This window comes from Gorilla gorilla, chromosome 2 (genome assembly GCF_029281585.2).
Source record: "Gorilla gorilla gorilla isolate KB3781 chromosome 2, NHGRI_mGorGor1-v2.1_pri, whole genome shotgun sequence".
NCBI lineage: Eukaryota > Metazoa > Chordata > Mammalia > Primates > Hominidae > Gorilla > Gorilla gorilla.
Genome location: NC_086017.1, coordinates 82,999,683 through 83,006,697, shown reverse-complemented (window position 1 = coordinate 83,006,697; position 7,015 = coordinate 82,999,683). Strand labels below are relative to the sequence as shown.

Genomic DNA, 7,015 nt, shown 5'->3' with positions numbered 1-7,015 from the left:
CATGTATGCCTTGATTAAAAATGTGCTGTCGGGTGAAACATACCATTCGGGGGAGGGTTATTTGTTAATTAGTAAAACAAATCAGGTCAAATATTTCTCATAAAGATTTTGCACATCTGCAATTCTGAAATGGCTTACATTTAGCTTCTTAAGCGATTTTTTTTATAAAGAATAAACACAAAAGGAAATCTACTTTTTTTAGACAAGTTCTAGAAGTAGTAACAACAGAGACCTTATTTGTTCCTGTATCAATATTTTTTCACACAATCGTGCATCAAAAAAATCATTATTTTTAAACTATTGCTTTTGTTTTTGTTTGAATTTAAAAGTAGGGGCAGTAGGGTGTAATGGTTCATGCCTGTAATCCTAGCACTTTCGGAGGCCGAGGCGGGTGGATCACTTGAGGTCAGGAGTTCAAGAGCAGCCTGGACAACACGGTGAAACCCTAACCCTACTAAAAATACAAAAATTAGCCAGGCATGACTCGGAGGCTAAGAATCGCTTCAACCCAGGAGGCAGAGGTTGAAGTGAGCTGAGATCGCACCACTGCACTCTAGCCTGAGTGACAGAGCAAGACTCTGTCTCGTTAAAAAAAAAAAAAAGTAGGGGCTACCTAGGTGAGAGAGGCCATTTGACCCATTCTATTATTTGGGAAAGCTTTTTGCTTTGGACCATCCACCCAATATTTCATAAAATTCGGATGCTTTTTGGATAAGAGGTCTTCAAACACAGGGTTTACTCCATTTATACAATACCTCTTTACCTGTTCCTAAAATTATATGGGCAAGTTGCTCACCTCTCTCGTGGGCCCTGGCTGAGAGCAGGAGCCTCCTGTCTTTATTCACTGTAGCTCTCTTAGCATGGTGCCTGGCAGGCAGGAGCAGCTCAATGTGTGCTGCCTTAGTGAACTGCCATGTGTTATGTTCTATTTTTATTCTTTTTTTAATTTCTTATTTTTAGAGACAGAGTCTCACTTTGTCACCCAGGCTGGAGTGCAGTGATGCAATCATGGCTCACTGCAAGCTCGACCTCCTGGGCTCAAATGATTCTTCTGCCTCAGCCTCCTGAGTAGCTAGGACTACAGGGGTGTGCTACCACACCTAGCTAATTTTTTTAGTTTTTATAGACACGGGGTCCCACTATGTTGCCCAGGCTGGTCTTGAACGCCTGGACTCAAGTGATCCTCCCTCCTCAGCCTCCCAAAGTACTGGGATTACAGGTATGAGCCACCTCACCCCGCCATATCTTTATTCTTGATTGGTCTTCAATCAGGCCATGGCTCCCCCCAGCCTTGAGGAACTGGAACGGACAGACTGTGTCTCACTTAACTTTTTATTCCTAGAAACTGGCACAAAAGCCCTTAACACTTTAAAATTTTTTCCAACCTCCAGCTATAAGCCAGGCATTGTGGAAGATACAAAGAGAAGAAAGATAGGATTGCTGCCTGTGATAACCTGCCTTTTATTTATAGTAACAGTGATAAAAATGACTCAAATGCGAATGTTTAATATGAAACTGTGTTAATGCCATGCATACATTACTTCGTTTCATTCTCCCAACAGCCCCTTGATAGAGGGTGTCTTCCCCACCCCCACCCAACCCCGCAATTTTACAATCAAGGAAACTGCAGCTCTGAGCAATTAAGGAATTTGCCTTGATTCTAACTTGCTGTCAGCTAGAGAGGGCAGAGCAAGGATGCCCACCCAACACAATCAGGAATATTGAGCAAGACTAGGCAGTGTGTGGTTTCACATGCAGGATGATGGGAGGGCCAAGAAGGACACACCATAATCAAACAGCAGTGAGGGCCACTGTTCCAACAAAACTGCTGGGGTTGCAAGTGACAGAAATGGAAATCCAACTCAATGTGGCTTTAAAAAGAGAGAAAGGAAATTCATTGGCTCAGTACATGGAAAAGCCCAGCCATCTGAACGTAGCTGGATCCCAGATGCTCAAACAATGTCAGGAAGGCTCATCTCTAAGCCTGGGTTCCACTTTCCTCTGGGTTCCTTGCCAGGCAGGCGTCTGCTCTGATGATGGCACAGATGTCACCAGCTCCAGGAGCACATCTTGCAGCTTAGCATCCCCAGCCAAAAAAGAGGGCATCATTCCCGGGAACTCCAGCAAAGTCCTGAGTCTGACTCTTATCCCAAGCAGACTGCTGTGTGTGTGACTGGCCTGGGTCATTTTCCCACCCCAGTCAATGTGAATGAAGTTGTGGATCAATCTCCCCAAGCGGACATGGACCTCAAGAGGAAAGGATTAACCCCAAGGCACTGGCCACCAACAGGCAAAGATAGCACGATTCAACTCTGGCCACCATATTTGTTTAGCTTCTCTCCCAGCCTGATACAATAAAATAACATTTTAAAATTAAATGTTAAGTTAGTAAAAGTAATTGTTATAAATTAAATAGTAAAAATTAAATTATTTCCATTTAAAAGATGTAAATAAAGAATATAAATGAAAATTTTAAATATATGAATGAAATAATTTTTTGAAACTATGAGCAGCTTTATGATAGGCTGGCTGTGAGCTGTAAACTAGAAAGGGAGAGAAAGTTACCTGTAAATTTTTCTTTGTCCACAAAAATAAAGGCAGATATCTGAGTGAGCACCAGCAAATGCTACAGAGGCACTTCTTATTCCAATGGCTGGGAAGTGGTGAATTAATCAAGAATCTGTCCAGATGAGATACAAAAACAAAAAAAATATATACACAATATTTTTGAAAATAAACATTTTATTGTAGAGTGATTTTAGATTTACAGAAAAGTTTCAGTGATAGCACAGAGGGTCTCCTTATACCCCTCACTTGGTTTCCCCCCCTTTTTTTTTTTTTTTTCTTAATTTGAGACAGGATCTCACTCTGTCACCCAGGCTGGAGTACAGTGGTGCAATCATAGCTCACTGCAACCTCAACCTCCTAGGCTCAAGTGATCCTCCCACCTCAGCCTCCTGAGTAACTGGGACTACAGGTGCACACCACCATCCCCAGCTAATTTTTTTGGATCTTTTTATAGAGATGAGATTTTGCCATGTTGCCCAAGTTGGTCTCTAACTCTTGAGCTTAAGTGATCCACCCGCCTCGGCCTCCCAAAATGCCAGGATTGCAAGTGTGAGCCACTGCCCCAGGCCAGTTTCCCCTGTTATTAACATCTTATCATGGTTTGTCAAAACTAAACTGACATTGGTACCTTTCACCAATTTTTTCATTCATATCCTTTGTTCCAGGACCCAGTCTAAGCTACCACATTGCATTGAGTCATCATGTCCCCACAGTCTCCCATGTACTGTGAGATTTTCTCAGGGTTTCTTCATTTTTTATGACCCTGACAGCCTTAATGAGTGCTGGCCAGGTATCCTGTAGAATATCTCCCATTGTGGGTTTGACTGATGCTATTCTCATCTCATCTGGGGCTACACACATAACATTTTGTTTTAACTTCAAACATATAGATTATCATCACTAGCCAATATTTTGATGAATGATGAATACCTTTAAGGATGGGTTCCCTAATTGGAGTTGCACATCTTCCTTGCATGAACCACAGCCATAATGTACCATCTCTGAATTCTGGATTCGAGTTCTTTGAAGAGGCTTTATTAATTAAGAATGCTTTGGGTTGCAATTGAGAATGGCTTAAGCAATGCAGATATTTAATAATCTTATATATCAAATACTCTCCTCTCTCTCTCTTTTTTTTTTTTTTTTTTTTTTTTTAGACAGAGTCTTGCTCTGTCGCCGAGGCTGGAGTGCAGTGGCGTGATCTCGGCTCACTGCAACCTCTGACTCCTGGGTTCAAGTGATTCTCCTGCCTCAGCCTCCTGAGTAGCTGGGATTACAGGCATGCACCACCACACCGAACTAATTTTTTTTTTTTGTATTTTTAGTAGAGACAGGGTTTCACCATTTTGGCCAGGATGGTCTTGAACTCCTGACCCAAGTGATCTGCCCTCCTCAGCCTCCCAAAGTGTTGGGATTACAGGCGTGAACCTGGCCCCAAGAAACATTTTTAGGGGAGTTAGGAAGTGAGATGGGGAAGGAAGGAACCCGTCCAGATGGCGTTATCAGGCCAGCTACCACTGTAGGCACCTGGAGCTTAACCCTGCTGGGCAGCTCCGGGAAGCAGTGCAGAGCACACCCCAGAGCCATCACGCCAAGGGCAAAGGGCTGGGGGACTTATACAGTGGCTCCTGCCAGTCATCTGGGAGGCAGATCTGGGGGTGGGAAGGGGTGGTGCTAATTCTCCAGCACTTTGGGTCAGAGTAAGGTGTGTTTGTTTACCTGAGTCAGAAAATCCTCAGGTAAAAGGATGCCAGTGTTGGCCGTTGGAATCAGGCCTGTGTGCACTGCAGTGCAAGGCAGAGAGGATGTGGGCTGGGTCTGGGCAGTGTCCACTGTAGTCTTTTTACCTGGACAGTCTGTTCTGTCCAGCACTCAGCACTCCTCTCTCCCCACCTTCTTGAATCATTGAGGCCCATCTAAGCTTACTCCCTCCTTTACTCATATCCCTGATCAGCAGGTAGTGCTGTTAGGACAGCGTAAATCTCACTTCTTATCTGTATTTCTCACAGAGCCTAGCACAGTGCTTTGATGGGTAGAAGCTCTCTCAGTTGACCCCCGTCTAGCTTACTTCCCGATTAGCTGCTGATGTACAGTCCCTCAGCGAAACCCCTACCTGAGGCCCCTCGCTCACCCAGGGCACAGGCACCCCCTACACTTCCCTGCTGCTGACTCGGTGCTCCCCTTGAGTGTCCTGTGTTTGTGCCTAAACCTGCTTATGTCAGCTGTGATATAATTTACAATAAATCAACTAAATTAAGTGCATTGAATAATAAATGGATTAAATTGAACATTATGTCATCTAATTAGACACAAGTGCAAACATGGTCTTTTTTTTTTTGACACATGGACATGTATGTTTATTGTAGCACTATTTACAATAACAAAGACTTGGAACCAACTCGAATGTCCATCAGTGATAGGCTGGATAAAGAAAATGTGGCACATACACACCATGGAATTACTACGCAGCCATAAAAAAGAATGAGTTCATGTCGTTTGCAGGAACATGGATGAAACGGGAAGCCATCATTCTCAGCAAACCAACACAGGAACAGAAAACCAAACACCGCATGTTCTCACTCATAAATGGGAGGTGAATAATGAGGACACATGCACACAGGAAGGGGAACATCACACACCGGGGCCTGACGGCGGGGTTGGGGGGCAAGGGGAGAGAGAGCATCAGAACAAATACCTAATGCATATGGGCTTAAAACCTAGATGACTGGTTGGTAGATGCAGCAAACCACCAAGGCACATGCATACCTATGCAACAAACCTGCACGTTCTGCACATGTATCTAGAACTTGAAAAAAAAAAAAAAAGAGGAAGAAGTTCAAGTCCAGGCTGGGCCACACTGGTGGACCCCGTTCCTTTAAAAGGTCACCACCACTCGACTGCCAAGCTGAGATCTAAGGACCTCCAAGAAACATTGAACACGCTCTCTCTGCATGCAGAGAACGGGTAGTCTCGTTTTGGGTTCTAGTCTTCCCAAAGTGCTGTAGACACAGCGAAAATGGGAGTGCCGAAAAGTCCACCTTATGTCCGCAGACCAGGAACCTCAAGGTAGTTCAAGGAATAGGAAAACCAGCATATCACAGATACTAGGTGTGCAAGCTACTTTGCAGTGTTCTTCCCTTCTAAAGGGGTGCACAGTTCGTGGAGCTACTGCAATACCAGGTCGATGCGTGGAGTGGAGAGAGCAAGCTCCTATTCCATCTCCCTGCTCCAAAAACCCATTTAATATATTGTCCTCGGATAGAGAACATATCAGATATTAAACTGATAAGAACAGTTACTAGACTTGATCTTAGTCCAAAGGTCAAGAAGCGTTACCGTTGCTTTCGCCCCCGCCGTCACCGTCCCACTCTCATCCATATTAAAGTCGCGGTGAGAGCCCCAGCCTCGCTCCTTGCCTCATTGCCTCTGTCTCGTCCACACCACTATTGACGCCATTACACACTCGGGCTGATTTCTTATTCTCCACGTTTTAAAAGGGAAATCTTACACCCGTGCTTGTTCCGGCGTTCCCGGGCTTTCATTTCGAGTTTGCATGCCCCGCGCTTTCCCACAGAGTGTGGCCTCCAGGGTTGACTCCACCCCCGGGGCCGCCTCCTCGTGGGGAGACGGGGCTCCACTGGGGTCGACTTCCTTGTTTGTATGGATCGAGAGAAAAGACAGAATTGAAAGAGACTGAGGGCTAAAGAGAGAGGGGTCTGTGGAAGACACCTGTTGGCGGAGAGCGGTTCACGCAAACATGGTCATTTTTAAGAAAACTAAGATAAGTGCTTTGGAAAGATAATTTGCTAACAAAATTTGCTGTTAAATGGCTTTGAAGTGCTTTTAGGTTCACTCTTCTTTGGCAGACACTGTTGACTGGGTAACTCCACACCTTTTTCCCACCCTTTTCTTCCTGATCTGCTTCTGCTACAGATGCTGGAAAGCTAAGTGCATGAATTCCCAAGCTGTCTTCGTGGCTGGATATGTCTATGACCCACTTCTGACTAAAGAGTAGCTAAAAATCTGATGGGGAAGGGGGCAGTCTGAGAAAAATTGCTTTCCTGATATAGTGGACAGATGTACTTCAGCTTTTTCCTGCCTTGAATATAGATGTAATACCCAGAGGTGCAGCAACCATTTTGTGATCATGAGGCTACAAGCCAATATTGAAGACTAATCGAATGGAAAGAGAGACAATGCTTGGGTCTTTTGCGGAATCACGGAGCAACATTGATGTTGGAATGTCTCCCTTTAGACTAAGATGCCCTCGGCTGGGTGCGGTGGCTCACGCCTGTAATGTTCCTAACTCCCGCAAAGATGTTTCTTGGGGCCCGGCGCGGTGGCTCACCCCTGTAATGTTCCTAACTCCCGCAAAGATGTTTCTTGGGGCCGGGCGCGGTGGTGCACGCCTGCAATGTTCCTAACTCCCGCAAGGATGTTTCTTGGG

General features: G+C 45.0%; 1 non-coding gene across 1 annotated transcript; it reads right to left on the bottom strand.

Annotated features, from left to right (window-relative positions):
* Positions 1-5,711: 5,711 nt before the first annotated feature.
* LOC115934256 (U2 spliceosomal RNA) lies at positions 5,712-5,902 on the bottom strand. The gene has a single exon (XR_004070072.3). It is a non-coding gene; the product is annotated as a U2 spliceosomal RNA (small nuclear RNA).
* Between the last annotated feature and the right edge of the window lie 1,113 nt (positions 5,903-7,015).